This window comes from Ictalurus furcatus, chromosome 5 (assembly GCF_023375685.1).
Source record: "Ictalurus furcatus strain D&B chromosome 5, Billie_1.0, whole genome shotgun sequence".
Taxonomy (NCBI): domain Eukaryota; kingdom Metazoa; phylum Chordata; class Actinopteri; order Siluriformes; family Ictaluridae; genus Ictalurus; species Ictalurus furcatus.
The window spans coordinates 13,065,186-13,086,155 of NC_071259.1; the positions used below are offsets into that span (position 1 = coordinate 13,065,186).

At 41.0% G+C, this 20,970-nt stretch overlaps 1 pseudogene; it reads right to left on the reverse strand.

Annotated features, from left to right (window-relative positions):
* Nucleotides 1-964: 964 nt before the first annotated feature.
* On the reverse strand, nucleotides 965-14,151 carry LOC128607728 (putative nuclease HARBI1; annotated as a pseudogene).
* Nucleotides 14,152-20,970: the final 6,819 nt, after the last annotated feature.

Consider the following 20,970-nt stretch of genomic DNA (forward strand, 5'->3'; position numbering starts at 1 on the left):
TTTTATTTAAATAATGTCTTAATACACTTTATGTTTTCTGTTTTGTACAACTGTTTATGTTTATGTGTATATTGTTGTATTTTTGACAATTCGATTCAAGTAAAGCTCTCATGGAAGTAACACCAACCGTCATGCTTGTGACTTATTTCTCCTCTATATAGATAGGGGGACAACACTACAACTCATTTAGACAAGCGTATGAAATACTGGGAGAGTGTAGTCTGGTCAGACAAGAGCAAAATTGAACTTACTACAAATTGAACTGTCATACTACACATCATGATTGGAGAAGAAATGGCATTGCACATCACCCTTAAAACACTTTACCAACAATAAAGTTTGGAGGTGGAAGCATCATGGTGTGGGGCTGTTTTTCATCACATGGTACTGGCAGAATTCATATAATTGGGCAGTGGTTGGGCTTGGCAGTTAAGGCTCTGGGCTACTGGTCAGAAGGTTGGGGGTTCAAGCCCCAGCACTGCCAAGCTGCCACTGTTGGGCCCTTGAGCAAGGGCCTTTGAGCAAGGGCCCTTAACCCTCTCTGCTCCGGGCGCTGCATCATGGCTGACCCTGTGCTCTGACCCTAGCTTCCTGACATGCTGGGGTATGCAAAGAAAATTATTTCACTGTGCATATGTATATGTGATCAATAAAGATTCATCCATTCCTTCATAATTGAAGGAACTATGAATGGAATAGCCTAATTAGGAATATATTTACTCAAAAAAATGTTGACGTGTTTAATACTTATTTCCCCCACTGTATGTTATCAGTCATATTGAATTATCATTCTGTCTTCTTAGGTGCCTGAAAAGGAACTGTATAAAGTCCATCTTCAAAGGCAAATTAGAAAAAGTGACATGGAGAGGGATCTTCTATAACTTCAAATGGAGGGAAAAAAGCTGAACATAAAGGCCAGGCTTGAAATTAAATTGCTGGAACACTGGTTAAAGTGGGCAAAGTATTTGCCTAGTAATGATTATTATTTTGTCAATTATTGTTGAATGGTAAAGTAATGAATTCAAATATCTTTTTCAATTACAGGAAATAAAGAAACAATGAACCACACTTGAGTGTTCACTTTGTGCATTAGTCATTTAAATAGAAGTGATTTTGGCAGATCACATCTCGTACCATCTCGCCATCTCTTTGGTCCACTGGTTTAACTGGGGCTTCCTCTTGACCATCTTCATAAAGAGTATGGGGGGGCACTTACCTCTTATTGTGGCAATGTTGTGAAGTAGAATACAAGCCACTGTTATGTCGCATGCCCTTTCTGGACTGACCCTGAGCCAATGTTGGCCCTGAAACCTGTCCATCAGGATACCAACTGTCATCTCCACCTTGAACCATGTTCTACTGTGGACCATGTTAAATCGTACCTGTGGTCCAGGATCAGGTTCAGGGTAGGGTGTCATCATATAGGGCAGACAGGGGTAACCTCTGTCCCCCAGAAAGTAACCACTGAAGTTCCCTGTAATGACAGGGGCAGTATATTTTTTATATATATACACACGTGGTTAAAACCATGTAGAATTAAAAAAACAAAACAAACAAAAAAAAACTATTGTGTAAGGCAAAACATACCCTGTTCAAATGGATGGCACAGCAACAACTCCCAGAATATTCTGCCATCATGTACAGGCCCTGGCCATTTTGCTTCCATGTTGGTGATGTGGTGGGATGCATCAAATATTACCTATTAGTGGAGACCCATAATGAGTGACATCTGCTAGAGTCCTAACTAGAACCAGAAGATACGACCACATCACCCTATCAACACTGCATTGGCTCCCACTGAAATCTCGCATTGATTATAAAATACTATTATTAACTTATAAAGCACTAAATGGTCTCGCACCACAGTATCTAAGCGACCTTTTGGTTTTCTATGATCCGCCACGCCTACTTAGATCAAAAGATGCAGGCTATCTGACGGTACCTCGAATAGCAAAGGCTACAGCAGGGGGAAGAGCTTTTTCTTATAGAGCCCCACAGTTATGGAACAGTCTTCCAATTAGTGTTCGGGACTCAGACACAGTCTCAGTGTTTAAGTCTAGGCTTAAAACATATTTGTTTACTCAAACCTACTCTGACTAGACTTTCTATTATGCTAAGTACAGTCCTAATACTCTTTTCTCTCCCTCTCTCCTTCTGCCGAGCCACACACAATTTTATGGAGATACTAGAGATCCTGATCCTTTCTGCTCTCCAGACCTGCCTGATCCCTTTCGGATGTCCTACCTCTGGATGGAGCTCTCATCTACTCCAATTCCAGCTTGCTGGGACTACGGCTGCTTCTAAGGCCAAACAGACTTCATATAAATCCATAATGAACTTTTTCACACTATCTGTTGTTACCCAGATATGGATGGGTTCCCTTCTGAGTCTGGTTCCTCTCAAGGTTTCTTCCTCTTAACATCTTAGGGAGTTTTTCCTTGCCACCGTCGCCACTCAGTGGCTTGCTCAGTTGGGATAAATTCACACCTTTAATATCTGTATACCGTGTTGATATTTCTGTAAAGCTGCTTTGAGACAATGTCTATTGTAAAAAGCGCCATACAAATAAAATTGAATTGACATTTAATTCCTTATAGGGAAAATTAGCTGTTTAGATTAATTTGTTGAATTCTCCACCATTGCATTTAAAGTAAATTTAGATAGTTAAATTTTGTTACCTATGTAGCAATGTGGCTCGTTCCTCATAAATCCTGCCAACTACGCCACGTGTAGCAATGTAGCTCGTTTTGCTCTACAACTACGCACGTGTAGCAATGTGGCTCGTTTTTCGCAACAACTACACCACGTGTAGCTATGCGTCTCATTTGTTTCGTTTTGTACCAACTACACCACCCCGAGAAAACGGGGAAAATAACCCAAATAAAGACACGCAAGTACGTTCCACTTAGAACAGGCAAGAGGCATGGGTTTCCATACAAGAATACATTTTATTTTAAAGTTAAAAAAGACTGGCCAAGAATTATTTTAAAAGAAGCAACATCCAACACAGTCAGGCATTGGTCAAATAAAACAGTCACAAGAGGAAGTTAACAATAATCATAGGAGGACTGAGGCTTCCGGTATGAAGGGCAGGCTAGTACGACAGCACCAGCTATACAAAACGGGAAAAGCACCCCACTAATCAGAATCATATCCACCAAAATTCACTGCAAATAAACACAGCAATAATAACGACCCTTAATTAAGTAAAGCCTAAGGTGCAGCACAGAACTCCCCCCAGCCTCAGGAAGCACTCAGCTCCTACAAGGAGTAAAACAAAGACACAAAGTCAATTACAATATGCTCAAAGCAGACAAGCAAAAAAATAAAACAAAACGAAAACAGACTTATGGTCACAAAAACACAGATAACCCCACACTCAAACTGATTGCAGGTAGCAAGTTTACCAAAGCTGACCAAAACCACTACTACCACATAGCAGTCTCAGCATAACTGATAAAGACTGTTTTGTAAAGAAAGCTGATCTCCGTGACAGTAACCAACACAAAACAAAATAACAAAACAAAACAGAACAACATAAAACAATAAAAACAAATCAAAACATCAAGCAGCAAAACCAAACAGAATGAAGCCGCCCCAAAGCAGCCCCAAAGCAGCCCCAAAGCAAACAGCAACGTGGCTCCGAGTGAGGGGGAGGCGCTATACCGAAATGACCACATCTCACTCAGCCCGCCTTAACGCATGCAAAATCGAGGACCCTAAGAACAAACAGGTGTTACAACCTCAATTTGGAAAGCATGCAAGATAGTTTAGCTCGAGTAATATAACTAAATGATTTACCTACCATGATCCGATGACATGATACTCACGATGGCACATACGAAAATCATGATAGCGTCTTTAATAGTTGTGACGATAACAGCTGGCGCTCCGACCGGAGCTACGTTAAACTACTATGCTACACAGTTGGGAGCCTTGATGGCACACCGCACTGATTGTGAGCAGCACATCACACCTGCACACAGTCTCGGTAGCCCAACGACACACTAAACAAGTAAATCGCATGGTAAATGGACAACGCTAGCATTGAACAGCTAAGCAACAAAGCTAAAAACACATACCTCTGTAGTCCATAGTAACGAAAGGAAGGGGCGGGTTTTCGACCATGACACATTCTGGGAGGTATAAACAACCACTTATATACTGTGGTAGGGAGAGAGCCCATTGGCCATGTAGTTAATAAGGGTGACGTTTTAACCACAGATCTGTGTTCAGAAATGAGTTTATTGTCATTCATAGACAGATTAAAAGCAGTAATGTAACAAGCATGAAGCTTGTTGTTATGACATGCTGCTAAATGTAACTACTCTGTACTCTCTCTCTCTCAGCCTATATAACTGAGGGGGAGAGGCATAAAATAATTTAACTTGAATTGGAGAACACAATATAGTGTGATACAATAACCAAACAGGTTAATATGTATTTTTATACACTTGTAATATAATCCCTATGTCCCTTTTTTTCTTTGAAACCATTTTTTTTATTAGATATTAACCTTAACCCTAACCCTATCTCCAAGATATTAGAAAAGGTTGTAGCACAGCAGCTATGCTCGTACCTACATAGGAACAACATTCATGAAATGTATCAGTCAGATTTAGGCCTCATCATAGCACAGAGACAGTGCTAGTTAAAGTAGTAAACAACCTACTACTCGCCTCTGATCAGGGCTGTTTCTCCTTGCTTGTGTTACTTGACCTTAGCACAGCTTTTGATACTATAGATCATACTATTCTACTTGATAGACTAGAAAACTGTGTTGGCATTAAGGGAACGGCCTTGTCCTGGCTCAGGTCTTATTTGACCGATCGCTATTAGTTTGTAGATGTAAATGGCGATTTCTCCACGCATACTGAGGTTAAATTTGGTGTTCCACAAGGTTCTGTTTTAGGACTAATGCTTTTTACTTTACATATGCTACCTCTAGGTCAAATTATTCGTAAACATGGAATTAGCTTCCACTGTTATGCTGATGATAAACAGCTGTATGTTTCAGCGAAGCCAGAGGACAGACAGCAGCTTGGTAAAGTTGAGGAATGTGTAAAGGACATTAGATGTTGGATGCTTATTAACTTCCTATTACTTAATTCTGATAAGACACTATCTATAGAAGTACTTCTACTAGGACCACCTGTAGCTAGAAGTAAGCTTTCTGATCTCATAGTAAATCTGGATGGTCTTATTGCCTCCAGTCTATCATTTGCCTGATCATGTAGATAATATTACTAGGATAGCCTTATTTCATCTCAGAAATATTGCTAAGATAAGAAATATATTGTCACTACATGATGCAGAAATATTAGTTCATGCTTTCATCACCTCTAGACTAGATTATTGTAATGCCTTACTTTCTGGATGTTCCAGTAGGAGCATAAACAAACTCCAGTTAGTCCAGAATGCAGCTGCTAGAATCTTAACTAGAACCAGAAGATACGACCACATCACCCCAATCTTATCAACACTGCATTGGCTCCCAGTGAAATCTCGCATTAATTATAAAATACTATTATTAACTTATAAAACAGTAAACTGTCTCGTGCCACAGTATCTAAGCGACTTTTTGGTTTTCTATGATCCACCACGCCTACACAGACGGTACCTCAAATAGCGAAGGCTATAGTGGGGGGAAGAACTTTCTCTTATAGAGCCCCACAGTTATGGAACAGCCTTCCATTTAGTGTTTGGGACTCAGACACAGTCTCAGTGTTTAAGTCTAGGCTTAAAATGTATTTGTTTACTCAAGCCTACCATGAGTAGACTTTCTGATATGCTAAGCATAGTCCTAACAATCTCTTCTCTCCCACTCTCCTTCTGTCAAGCCACACACGATTTTATGGAGATACTAGAGATCCTGATCCTTTCGGCTCACCGGACCTGCCAGATCTGTTTCGGATGCCCTACCTCTGGATAGAGCTCTCAGCTACTCAAAATCCTGATTGCTGGGAATACAGTTGCTTCTAAGGCCAAACAGACTTCATATAAATCCATAATGAACTTTTTCACACTACCTGTTGTTACCCAGATATGGATGGGTTCCCTTCTGAGTCTGGTTCCTCTCAAGGTTTCTTCCTCTTAACATCTTAGGGAATTTTTCCTTGCCACCGTCGCTACCGGTTTGCTCAATTGGGATAAATTCGCCCATTTAAAATATGTATACCGTGTTTATATGTTTCTGTAAAGCTGCTTTGAGAAAATGTCCACTGTAAAAAGCACTATACAAATAAAATTTGATTGAATTGAAGTCTAGCTGATGTTCCTCACACCACGAGACAAAAAGCCGCCACGTGAGTACATACAATTTCCTTGTGGATGGTGCTAAAGCAATTAACATGGTCTCTACAACCTCAGTTGTGAGACCAGAATCTATGAGCTGGTGCCCCTCAGGGGCCAGACCCACAGTTTCCATAGTTCTGGCCGAGGGTGATAAATCAGCCTTCGGTTTGAGACAGTAGATCCACTCTAAGGGCTCAAATGGGTTCGAGGACCACAGAAAGGTCCCAGGAAGATATGCGTGGCCTGCAGATGGGCCTCAGCCGCCTGACACCATGCATAAACCTCGAAGTTAGAGGATGTTGCCCTACAGAGGCTCCATCAACAGGGGTGTGGCTGGCCGAAATGGCGGCCACGTAAACCCTGATTGTAGAAGGAGCCCACCCCGCTGAGAAATGTTCTTGTATGTACTCCAGGACTGTAGCTATTGTGCAGTTTACTTGGTCTACAGTGGATCCCTGCAGATGGGAATCTCCCAAGGAGTGCCATCTAGCAGGGATATTATCTCTGAAAACCATATTCGAGCTGGCCAATAAGGTGCTACTAGCAGTAGATGTAGACTGTCTTGGCGAAGTCTCACTAGAACTTGTGGGAGCAGAGAAATCGGGGGAAAAGTGTACAGATGTGACCTTGGCCACATGTGCACCACTGGTGCGGGAGGAGTGAGGGCGAACCACAGCGGGCAGTGTGTTGTCTCCTTGGAGGCGAACACATCCACTTCTGCTTTTCCGAACTTCCGCCATATGGACTCCACCACTTGTGGATGGAGCCTCCAACCCCTGGGCCTCCGCCCCTGCCTCGACAGGATGTCTGCCCTTACATTCCGGCTGCCCGGAATGTGCATTGCACTCACTGACAAGAACTTTCCCTCTGCCCAGAGAAGGATTAGTTGCGCCTGCCTGAACAGGGGGCGTGAACGTAACCCTCCCTGGTGGTTGATTTATGAGACCACCACTGTGTTGTCTGACACAACTAGCTAGCACATGGTGACCTCTCAACTGAGGAAGAAAGAATTTCAGTGCTAGGAATACGGCTCGCATCTCTAGGCAATTTATATGCCACTCCAGATGAGGGCCTCTCCAAAGACCGTGAGCTGGACAGCCATTTAAGACTGCACCCCAGCCCGTGAGGGATGTGTGTCATTATCGTCTTGCGGTAAGGAGATGCCCCTAGATTGTGACCCGAGGCTAGAAACTGCGGGCACCTGCAAATACTCAGAGCATGTAGGCATCACCGCGTGACACTGATTAATCTCAGAGGTTTCATCCTCGAATGAAACCCCCAACTTTTCAGCCACCACTGAAACGGTCTCATGTGCAATAGGCCCAATGGTATGACGTTGGCTGCTGCTGCCATAAGGCCCAACAGTCTCTCGTATAGACTGGAGGGAATGCCCAGACCTAGCTTTATCTTGCTCAAAGTTGATAGGATCGATCCTATGCGTGTTGGGGATAGAAACGCCCTCATCGTAGTAGAATCCCATATAACACCTAGAAAAGTTGTCCTCTGCACTGGAGAAAGCTTACTTTTCTTGAGGTTCAACCTGAGCCCCAAGCTCCTCATGTGGGTGAGAACAACATCTTGATGTTGAACCGCCTGTTCCCTGGATCGTGCTAGAATTAACCAGGCGTCCAGGTACTATAGTGCACGGATGCCCTGGAGTTGCAAGGGAGCCAGAGCGGCATCCATGCACTTTGTGAAGGTGCGAGGGGATAAAGCTAGCCCGAAGGGAAGAACCCGAAATTGGTATGTGTTGTCTCCAAACGCAAACCTCAGGAACTTCCTGTGACTGGGCGATATTCCTATTTGGAAATATGCATCTTTCAGGTCTATCGTCACAAACCAGTCCTCGGACTGAATCTGTGGAACGATAAGTTTGAGCATCAGCATCTTGAACCTGTATGTCCAAAGAGTACGGTTCAGATGACGCAGATCTAAAATTGGCTGCATACTCCCATCTTTTTTGCGGACCAAGAACCAACGGCTGTAAAAACCTCCCTCCCTCAGGGAACGGGGTACATGTTCTATGGCCCCTTTGTCCAAAAGGGAACTTACTTCCTGCGCTAAAGTCGGGCTCTGGTCTGTGCTGTGATGTGGTCTGACTGTGGTGAGCACACCTTTGAATTGGGGATGTTGAGCTATAAACTGGACCTGGTAACCCTTTTCTACGGTAGACAAAACCCATGGAGACACATTTGGCAGTAGTTTTCACGCTGTCCGATGGTATTTTAGTGACGTTAACTATTCCACATTGTATTGGAGGGATAGCATCAGATTTTCAATGCCCTGTGACAGCTCGCTGACCAGAGAACACTAAAAACTTGGGGACCGCCTTGGCTAGGGGAGGCCCTACAGTAGCACTGGGGGCTACCTGCCCTAGCAACCTCATGTCCCCTGATACATCCCTCCACGGCCCCTCAGGACCGCTCTTCTTTGTCTGCTTGCCGCAACCGTGGCTGCCCGGTTCCCCTGGCTGTCTGCAGGGGCTGCCGGGCTGCCATACTTGCCTTCTGTGTCTCCCTCACACTAGTGCTGGCCCGGGCTCCGCTCGTGGATGCCAGGTGAACTCGACACAACAGGGAAGGAACTGGCTGAATGCCGCCTAATGTCAAGCTCACTCAGCAGGTCTGTTGGTAGGCCTGAAACACTATCATTGTGTGCAGTGACCCACAAGCAAGACTACTATTGCATAGGCCTTGCCCACCAATGCCCCAGTGGCCTTAAACGGTGGCTTGGATGGCAAAGCCAGCCCCCCTAAATTACCTGCCGTCGATGGAGAGAGGTAGTTTGCAAGTGCCTCCTCCACCTTCAGCATAGCTAAATAGCCATGCTGTTCATTCCCCACAATGGTCAAATAATCCAACATCATGGGGTTATAAATACGGCTTATGAATGGTTTTCCCCCAGAAGCCTGTAATTTTGTCATGCACTTCTTGAAGAAAGGGGAGTTTTCTGTAGTGTGAGGAATTTGTTTTCATTGGGGAGAAAAAAGCTCATCCAGCCTTAATAATCACTTCAAGCAGCTCTTTATATGCTGCTCTCAGTTTTTAGTACACTATTCTGGCTCCGTGGAGTCAGAGAATAATTATTACTATTATTTGTGTGTGTGTGTTTTTTTCTTTTTTTCTCTTTTGGCTTTCCATAGCAGAAGGAGGAGTCGCGACGCGAGCTCCAAAATCCAGCGGAGAGCCCAACCTGGAAGACAGAGGAAGAGATAGAGCAGCGTTCGTCTCCGGCTCCTCTTCCGGATCCATAAGAGATCCCCCAGACCTGAGACAGTTAGCTGCCTCGGCAGCGGCCATCCCAGACCCGCGAGCCTCTGAAACCCAACTCGCTTCGACTTCTCAGAAGAGAGCGAGTTGCGAGCGGAGCTGCCTAATGTAGGCATTGCAATGCGCAGTCAGTCCTATCGAGGGCTGCCATCACATGCTCCAACCCCTAGACACTTCACACAGAAAGTGTGCACTACTCCCCGTGATGAAACGGGAGCAAGCCGTAACACACTTCCTGAATTCTCTCACTCATATTTTTCTCTCTTGCTCATTCCTTTTTTTTCTTCTCTTTTTTTAAATGGATAGAAAAGTTCTGAGATCCAAGATTTTGACACATATAAACTACAAAAACCTGAGGTTGCATTTCTTCAGGAAACTTATCTCTGTCTCAGGGATCAACGCAGACTTCAAGCTCGCTGGACATCGCATATGTTCCACTCCAAATTTGATTCCAGGTCTGGGGGAGTTTCTATCCTGATAAGTAAGACTGTGCCCTTTTCCTTTGATAACGTTATTTCTGATGTAAATGGTAGATATGTGCTTGTGGAAGGGAAAATTTCACAAATGCCAGTAGTCTTGGTGAATGTATATGCCCCGAATTTTGATAATGCTCCTTTCGCTCAGAATTTGTTGTCAAAGATTCCTGCTTTGAACACACATCTATTGATTTTTGGGGGAGATTTAAACTGTGTTACTGACCCAGTTTTGGACAAATCTAGCACTGTTGCAAAGGTTTCCTCTGCAATGGCAAAGGTATACTCTGAGTTTATGGTTCAGAATGGTTACATTGATCTGTGGAGGTATTTTAACCCCACAGTGAGAAAATATTCTTTTTTTATCACGTACATAAATCTTTTTCTCGCATTGATTACTTTTTTATTAATAATTCTCTAATTTCTCGGGTTGTAAACTCTGAATATCCACCAATTGTTATTTCAGACCATGCTCCTCTAAGTCTTGACATTCCTCTGCCTTCACATAGCGCCTTTCACCCCCATGGAGGCTTAATTCTCTGCTTTTATCCGATTTAGCATTTTGCAAGTATATTTCTACTTCGACAGATGATTTTCTTCTTACTAATCAAACTGATTCAATCTCTTACTCTTACATTGGGAAACTCTAAAGGCCTTCTTAAGGGGACAGATAATCTCTTATTCTGCTCATGCCAATAAGCAATGCAAGAATAAGAAAAAAGAGTTATCTGATAATATTCGAGCTATTGACGACCAATATGCTCTCAACCCGACCCCTGAGCTGCATAAACAAAGGCTTAATTTGCAGGCGGAGTTTGATTTGTTATCGACAGGTGAGGCGGAGAGGCTATTGTTACATACGCATGACAATTATTATGAATATGGAGATAAGGTCGGTCGGTTGTTGGCTCACCAATTGCGTAGCCGGGCGGCCTCGCGCTCTATTACTCAGATTATACAGTCCAGTGGTGCATTAACCTTGGATCCTGTAGAAATTAATTCAACTTTTAAAAGTTTTTACTCCTCTTTATACACAGCTGGGGATCCTGACAATTCAGGTAACATGGACCATTTTCTTAGAAATATTGATTTTCCCAGAGTTGACCCTTTATTGGCATCTGAACTTGACAGCCCCATCACCTTACATGAGATCATCAACTCAATCAATCTAAGAAATCATCTGGCCCAGACGGGTTTCCTTCCAAATTTTATAAGAAATTTCATGTTGCATTGGCCCCATTACATCTGGCTGTATTCAAGGAATCCTTAGAACTAGGTACGTTGCCACAAACATTGAGACAAGCATCTATAACTCTATTGCTCAAAGATGGGAAGGACCCAACATTATGTAATTCATATAGACCTATTAGCCTCCTCAATGTTGATGTCAAGATTTTAGCCAAACTTTTGGCCTCTCGTTTAGAAGGGATTCTTAATAGCATTGTTTCAGATGAGCAAACCGGATTTATAAAAGGACGGCATTCCTTTTCTAATATTCGTACTCTACTTAGTATTTTGTATTCAAAACAAAACAGTGACTCCTCTGAAGTGGTCATCTCTTTGGATGCAGAAAAGGCATTTGATAGGATAGAATGGGAATATCTTTTTATAGTGCTAAAGAGGTTCGGCTTTGGGGATGGACTGATATCATGGATCCGCTTATTATATGTGGAACCGCAAGCTTCCATATATACCAACGATGCTAAATCTGACTATTTTACTTTGTCATGGGGTAAGCACCAGGGATGTCCTCGGTCTCCCTTACTTTTTGCCATAGTGATTGAGCCTCTCTCGATAACGCTTAGAACTCTTCCTGTATTTCAGGGTATAATTCGCAAAGGAATTGAACTTAAACTAGCCCTGTATGCTGACGACTTACTACTTTATGTTACAGATCCAATTGCATCTATTCCAGAGATAATACGCGTATTATGACTTTGGGAAATTTTCAGGGTATAAACTAACCTACAAAAGAGTGAATGCTTACCCGTAAACCAATCTGGCCAAAAGATAAAACAGACTGAAATACCTTTTCATTTGGAGGATTCAAAATTCAAATATTTCGGAGTTAATGTCACCCATTCCTATTCTGCATTAATGGCGGCGAATTTTACACCCTTAATTTCATACATGAAGTCAGTCTTTCAAAGTGGGTAGCTCTACCATTATCCCCTCTTGGTAGAATAAACACTGTAAAAATGAACATTCTTCCAAAATTCCTCTACCTTTTTCAATCCATCCCTTTGTTTTTACCCAAATCTTTTTTCAAGAATATAGTCTTAAATAATCTCCTCTTTCATACTATATATATATATATATATATATATATATATATATATATATATATATATATATATATATATATATATATAGTGTATAAACCTAACCCTACATTCTTGGCAGCAGATCAAAACAAAATATAATTCCCTTTTTATTGTTTTTGTGTGAACATTTTATCACATGCACACAGCAGCAATTAGAAAAAAGTGTGAAATTCAGAAAACTGGGCGAGGGCCACCTCCTTCAGAATACACTGTTGCAGAGGAGCTGGCTCTGAGTAGCAATAAGGGCCGTCAAGTATGGATGGGATTACAGGTGCTGTACAATCTGACCCTGGTGCAGGATTCTCTAAGTAACTGACCCTGGGTGTGTGTGCAATACCTTAATATTTTTTTCAGGTTTTATATATGGCTGACTATTTTCTGCAGTACAGGGAAATACAGTGCCTCTGTTGAAGCCAGCACACATGCATACAGTCTCCCACACAGAGGTCAGTATGCAGCAGACAGGACACCATGAACAGTTATGCTCCATTAGCCTACTTTTATTTATTATGGTGAAGCAAATGATGAAGATACTCTGTCTGTGTGTTCTGAGACAGTTGCTGAGGTGAATGCACTGGGCTTTTGAATGTGTGGCATGAAAAGGAGTGACTAGCCCTTACACTTCTATCACTTTTTATTATAGGATTTTTCTCAACCTGCCCCAGAAACTGAGGCCTCTCCCTCAGTTCATAGGTATCCTACTTAAGAAGGAATGTAAACAAGGTAATTCTTTAAACCCTTGACATAGATTAGTCAGTCCTGTGTTTGTTGAACACATACCAATTTCTGTGATTTGATTAACCTCCCGAAAACTTGTAATGATTGTTTGTTCAGGTGGAAACAGACTCAGTCAGGGCCCTTTACAAAAGGAACCTAGAACTAGACTGTACACTAAAAGGAGCTGGACTGTGAGCTGAGGAGGCTTCAAATCTAAAAAATTAAATTGGAGATCAAACAGCTGGAGAAACAGATTTCAGTATGTGAACTTATTTAACCAAGTAACACTTTAGTATGAACACTATGAATATTTATTAATACAACTTTCTCTTGCTCTCTCTCCCTCTCTAGCCATATAACAGATCTATCTAAAGTTTCAATGTGCTTTTATTAAGTAAAATATTGTATGGTGATTGCATCTTTGACAGTTGTACTAGCTGGGAGGTCAAGTGTGATAGGGTCAATTTCATCAAGGAGAAGCTGGGGAATCCTATCTTAAGATTAAAAAAAAAATTAAAGTTTAAAAAAAAAAATCATTCTTAACATGTACTGTATTGTATAATACATTTAATTGCTCTAAGTTCAATCTTCTTTTTGGGGAAAAAAAGTGAATGTAAAAGGTTAAATTTGTTCATGTGATATCACCCTCTCAATATATCTTTCTGGAAATTTTAGAAAAACCCTCTTTTATGGACATTGTCGATAAATGTCCAGGGAACACAGTAAAGCTATTTATGTACCCCTGCATTGCGAGGACCACCTTGCAAATTGTTCGACAAACCGTGTTTTTCCCTAGGTACTCTGCATCACCGACCACATACAAGTATGTACCACTTGCAAACAAACACAACGCAATACATACCATTTGTGGTACAGTAAGGGCATGGCTTCAACATGTCACATTCCTTATGTGCGGCTCAAGAAATTCGCAAAGATACATGATTCCTTCTGTGGAAAATTGGTATCTTTCATACAGTAAGTATCAGGAAAGGCAAGGGGATTTTGTCTAGCCCTAAAAACTCTTTCTCTGCGAAGTGCTCATCTAATAATTTGTGCAGAGATGTCCACAGGATTTGGAAGAACATTGAAGCCATTGCAACAGACAATGACAATTAGTTACATCACCTAGATGTGTCTTTGCTCATAGCTGATTGCTCAAATTTCAATCGGAGATCTTGAATCCAGAACATAACCTGTCCTGGAGCAGGTTAGCCATGGAGTGTAAGTGAATGCCTGGTCTTGAGTATTTCCGCTATAGGAGCGGAATCTACCATCATCGCTACAGTCTATAAACCACCTAATGCTGACACATGCAGCTTTTATGTCAGAGTTCGCTGACTTCCTGTCAATGTTGAGAATGAAGTTTGACAGAATTCTAATTGTGGGAGATTTTAACATTCATGTGGACTGGAGTGACTCTGTGGCAGCTAAGGATTTTCTGTCGCTAATTGATTGTTTTAGCTTCACACAGTTTGTAACTGACCCGACTCATAACAAGGGCCATATTCTCGTGATCTCGTGATTGCAAACGGCTCGTTTGTATCGCAGTTTTCCTCTGTTGACATTGCACTGTCTGATCATTCAGCTGTCTTTTTAATCTGGAACTGTATCATCCAGGTGAGCCTACCATCCGAACAGTAACCTTCCAGAAGTGGAAGTCTATTGATCAGACAGCTTTCTCCAATTCTGCTGTTTCCACCTTAAGTGATCAGCATCCCTCATCACTGGAGGAGAAAGTTCTGCAGTTAAATTCTGTTCTTGCTGCTAATCTTGACTCTTTTGCTCCTCTAAGGTCACATAAGGTCACATTCGCCCGCTCTGCTCCATGGTATAATGACAATCTGCGCTCTAGAAAGGCTGCTTGTCGGAAAATGGAGTGCAAATGGCGCCTTACTGGACTGAATGTCTACTATCAAGTGTGGAAGGATCTTCTGGGTGATTATCGAGCACTAATGGAGACTGGAAGATCCTCTTACTTCTCTCAGGTTATTGTAAATAATCAAAATAATCCCAGACAAACCATAAACAGATTGCTTCAAATTAATGCTTTTACCACTTTGCCTGTTTCTCAGCAGCTATGCGATTCTTTTCTTCAGTTTTTTAATTCTAAGATCGATAATGTTCACAAAGAAATTCTTGTAACACCTGAATCTGCTACTTCACTCCTTCGTCCATCTGGGTTCACTGGTGTTTCTTTCACTCATTTCTCACTGCTTGATTCCAAGGCTCTCACAAGAGAGGTATCCAGCATGAAATGGATACCTTGGTGGATCCAATTCCCACGAACCTATTTAAATCATGCTTGGATGTTTGGTGCCCTACTATCCTCAGCATTATAAATGAATCACTGGAGACTGGGGTTGTTCCAGCAGTACTAAAGACTGCTGCTGTTACACCTGTACCAAAGAAAGAAAATGTTTCCGTGGATGATTTTAACAATTTTCGTCCCATTTCAAATCTTCCGTTTTTGGCAAAAATACTTGAGCGTGTTGTTGCTCTCAACTATGTAAGCATCTTACAATTAATAACCTCTTTGAACCCTTTCAGTCAGGTTTTCGTAAACTTCACAGCACCGAAACGGCATTGGTCAAAGTTACCAATGGCTTGTTGATGGCCTCTGATTCTGGAGCTGCGTCCATTCTTATTCTTCTTGATCTTAGAGCTGGGACAGTTTTAAACTGGTTTAAATCCTATTTTACTGACCATTCCCAGTTTATTTCTATGGGTGGCTACAGGTCTGACACTAGCTCTGTGCTCACTGGTGTTCCTCACGGTTCAGTTTTAGGCCCTCTACTCTTAAATATTTATCTATCTCCACTTGGGCATTTGCTGCGATCGCTTGGCCTCCATTATCACCTTTATGCTGACGATACCCAAATCTACATTCACTCAAAATCTGGTGAAATCCTTGATGTTTGTTTTCTTTCTGATTGTATTTCTGAGATAAAAACATGGATGAACAATAACTTTCTGTGCCTGAACAGCGGGAAAACTGAAGTCATGCTTATAGGTTCCCTGTCTCTGTTTGTTGATGGCTCTGTTCTAGAGACCCAGAGAAAAATGAGGAACCTTGGAGTAATTTTTGTTACCAGCCTCACACCTGATTTTTTTGTTTAGAGCACTGTGAAGGCATCCTTTTTTCAGCTCAGAAATATAGCTAGACCTCACCCAATACTAAACTTCTCTGTGGCTGAAAGCTGATAAACTCATTTGTTGTCACTCGGCTGGATTACTGCAACGCCATTTTAGCTGGAGTCTCTAAATCCACAATTAACAAATTGCAATATGTTCAAAACTCTGCCGCCAGGATCCTGACGGGAACCAGGAAATGTGAACATATTACTCCTGTTTTGGAGTCCTTACACTGGCTCTCGGTCAGGTTCCTTGTCGATTTTAAGATCACCATGTTGACATACAAGGCACTACATGGCTTGGCTTCGCATTCCTTATCTGGTTTATTAATCCCTTACACCCCAAATCACATACTACGCTCCTCACAGTACAATTTGTTAGCTGTTCCACAAACCCGCCTAAAATCTATGGGTGACAGGGCATTTTCTGTCTATGCTCCTTCACTTTGGAACTCTCTTCCTCCTGAACTCAGGGAAGCTCAGACTTTTGGCATTTTTAAAGCTCTACTCAAGACACACTTTTTTAAAATTGCATTTGACTGCTGATGTCTTTTTTTATTATTATTATTTTATTATTATTTTATTATTATTATTATTATTATTATTATTATTATTAATTATTAACATGGTTGTTGTTCTTATTAACTTTTATATGTTTTATTTTTCTGTGTACTGCTTATTTTGTGTAAAGCGCTTTGAGAAGCTGCTTTTAAAGGCGCTTTATAAAATAAAGTTTATTATTATTATTATTATTATTATTATTATTATTATTATTATTACTATGGTGAGAAAAACCGTAAAAGCCAAATCGCTTTCATGGTACCTAAAACCCAGGGTTGGCACAAATTAAACTGAAACCTGTCTCACTAGCATCTAAACTGGCTTCATGGTACAGGCAACAGATTTTTTGTTTGTTTGTTTGCACCATTTATCAATAAATCTCTCTCTCTCTCTCTCTTCATACATACATATATATATATATATATATATATATATATATATATATATATATATATATATATATATATATATATATATATATATATAATTGTGGATTTTATCTTAAATAAATCAAAAAATCGTATTGAAATTTGGGTTTTCCCTGTCCAATTAATTGAAAAAATAATCGGCTGATTAATTGATTATGAAAATAATCATTAGTTGCAGTCCTAATTGTTATTTTATGTGCTACTGTGTTACTAACAATTATTGTTATTAATTTTTCTTGCAGTTGTCTTATTTTAAAAATCTTTCATGTAGCCTTCAAATCTACTGAAAGGCCTGACTTTCTACCAGTCTTTTGGATCTTCTAGATTAGTAAATACTTTTACATTTAAGGTCAGAGTTTTCAATTTGAGACACAGTTCATGAGAGCAGAAAGTCTTTGAGACAGAGCTTGTCATTGTTTTTTGGGTTTTTTTTTTTTTTTTTTACCTTTGCTCTGCAAGAAATGATCAGGGATGTTTTGGTTCTGATGTGACATCTAGTGGATTTTCCCTTCAATCATCCAGATGTACATAATTTATGTATGCAAGTATGTGAACAATGCTGCTCACTTTGCCACTGCTGCTGCCTGCATGCCTCAAGTGTAAACCAGACCTAATGCGGCTATAAATCTGTAGGTTGTTACTCACAAATAAAATCAATATGCATGTTTTATGTCAAATTATTTGCTATTTGTTACATGGCACGCATGCCCCAATGGCAGTGACTCAAGAAGCATAACACATTACATCGATGAAGCAGCCTGGATTTTCTTTAAAATATTATATACTCACTGACACACTACAATAGTAAATATAGATTAAAATTAAGCTATACTGCTAAACTTAGTTCACAGTTTATTCCAACTGCAACCTTGAGTATACTTTATCTGACAAATTACAACTAATACATCAGACACTTGTGCTAGAATAATCAGTTCATTTATATTCATATATTAAAGGCCTGGATGGACTCCTTTAAAAATTTCCCTTTGGTGCAAGAATAGAGAGAGTGCAGTGTAATAACTTCCATATAGCTGTCATGCATCATACTTTAACAAGTACTAATCATGATATTTCTTCTCTACAAGGTGCTTTATTCTCATACTTCACTACTTTTTATAAGGTATCTTTACATATGAAGATTGCAATTACAATTCATAAGGATCAATCCTGAACTGGAAAATAATTTTCTTCTAGCTCTTCACATTGTACTGGACTACAACCCGTGGCAAAAATGATAGAATCATCACACTTAGAAGATGCTCACCTGGCTTTTTTACTTCGTAGCAAATAAAAAATTACAGATATGACACAAAACAATTTTTGTTTAACAGATGAACATTCTGGCTTCATGAAACATAACTCAAACAAGTTAAATTAAATAGTTTTAAGTAGAGGAAAAAATTATGGAATCATCAACAAAAAAAACAGTTGATACTTTGTTGCCCTTCTTTGGGCTTTTATGACGTCCATGCCTCAGAGAATTTACGTTGTCACTAATGAAAAACAATATTCTCCATCAATCTGGCTCCAAATTTCTTGAATAGTGGTTGACAGATCAGCTTTGCCAGATGGAACCTCGTCATGGACAATTTTTTTTAAATTTCCACCATAAATTTTAAATCAGATTGAGATCCAGACTGTTTGCTGGCCATGTTATTGAGTTGATATGCCATTCCTGAAGAAAAACTTTAACACTCTTTGTTCTGTGGCAAGAAGCAATATCATCCTGAAAAATATCACGAAAATTATTTTCTATCAATGAAATGAGAAAAGTGTAAAAAATATCAATGTACAGCTGTGTATTGACTGGTGAGGTCCTTTACCTGACATGCAACCCCATATCATAAATGAGTGGGGAAATTTGATTGTTTTCTTCAGCCAGTCATATTTATATGTTTCATTAGTACGGCACCAGACCAAATTTCCAGCATGATCTCCTTGGACAATACAGATTTGTAATTCATCAATGATTATCACTTTCATCTAATCATCACTCCAGGATTGCTTCTCTTTAGTCCACTGTAACCTTGTTTCCTTCTGTTTAGGTGTTAGTGCTGGTTTTCATTTAGCTTTTCTATATGTAAATCGTCTGGGTTATGCATGTAACCCTGTTCCCTGAGAAGGGAACGAGACGTTGTGTTAGCTCAATGCTGTCGGAATGAGAATACAGGAGGGCAGAAAACCTGCAACAATACGGGCTGGGCAGCTGATGTAGGCACTTTAGGAATATAATCCAGCCTAGGATACAGGAAGGCCTTGGCTAATCCAGGCATAAAGTCAAGGTAGGAAGGGGCAACAGAGAAAGCTTGTAGAAATCCTACTCACTTGAGAGCTGTCCTTACAGCAGAAGAGCTACCTTTAGAGTCAGAAGCTTCTCAGAGGCTGACTCTAAGGGCTCAAATGGGGCACCCGACAGACTTTCCAGTACTACAGAAAGGTCCCAGGAAGGTATGTGTGGTCTGCAGATGTGCCTCAGCCGCCTGACACCAGCAGCCACATAGACGCTGATTGCCCTGCCTTGGGCCCAATTCCCTCCCCAGTGTCAAGCTCACTCTTCAGGTCTGCTTGGAAGGCCTGAAACACTGCCATTGTATTCAGTGACCCACAAGCAAGACCCACTGCTGCATAGGCTTTGCCTACCAATGCCGAGGTGGCCTTACATGGCTTGGAAGGCAAAGCTGGCTCCCCTAAATTACCTGCCATTGATGGAGAGAGGTGGCTCACAAGTGCCTCCTCCACCTTCGGCGTAGCTAAATAGCCATGCTGTTCACTCCCCACGATGGCTGAATAATCAGACGTCGCGAGGTTATAAACATGGCTAGTGTATGGTTTTCCCCACAAACGTGATATCTCATTATGCACTTCTGGAAAAAAGGGGAGTTTTCTGCGGTGTGAGGGAGATTTATGAGATCCATACAAGATCCCAGGACCTGGGCTGGCCCAGATCCGCGGGGTTCTGAAACCCATCTCCCTTCAGCCGAGAAGAGAGCGAGTCCCAAGTGGAGCTGCTTAATTGTAAGGCATTCACAATGCACGCAGTCAGAACCGTCGAGGGCTGATCCATCCCTAAACACTTCACACAGAAAGTGTGTCCGTCCGTCCCCCATGATGAAATGGGAGCAAGGCGTAACACACTTTCTGAATTCTCTCTCGCTCATTCTTTTTTCTTCTATTTTTTAAAGGGACAGAAAAGTAAATAGATTTTTCTTTCATTTTTTTTTTTGAAAAGATAGAGAGGAAATGAAGTGTCTTTTTGCGTGCGTCACACAAATGGCCAACATGCATACTCACTGAAGATAGTAAGGCTGATGGCGCGGTTCACAGGTACCGTATATATATATATCACGTCACGCACTTAATTGCCACGTCACCTGATCACGACAGGCCTATAAATAGGCATGATGTTACACAAGCTTCAGATGCTGGTCACGTGCGACGGCACTTCCCACAGCATTGAGCTAACACAACGTGGGGTTATCTTTGAAAGGGAACACATTTCATTCAGATGATTTCTTACAGTTCTGTCACAAACATTGACTCCTGTTTCCACCCATTTGTTTTTCATTTTTGTTGTGCATTTTCTATTTTCAAGGCATATTGCTTTGACTTTTCTATCCTGATGTTTGCCATCTTCCTTGGTCTACCTGTATGTTTTCCTTTTATAACTTTCCCATTTTGTTTCTACTTGCACCAAATTTTAGACACAGCTGACTGGGAACAACCAATATCTTTTGCCACACTCCATGTTGGATTTCCTTCTGGAAGATGTTTTA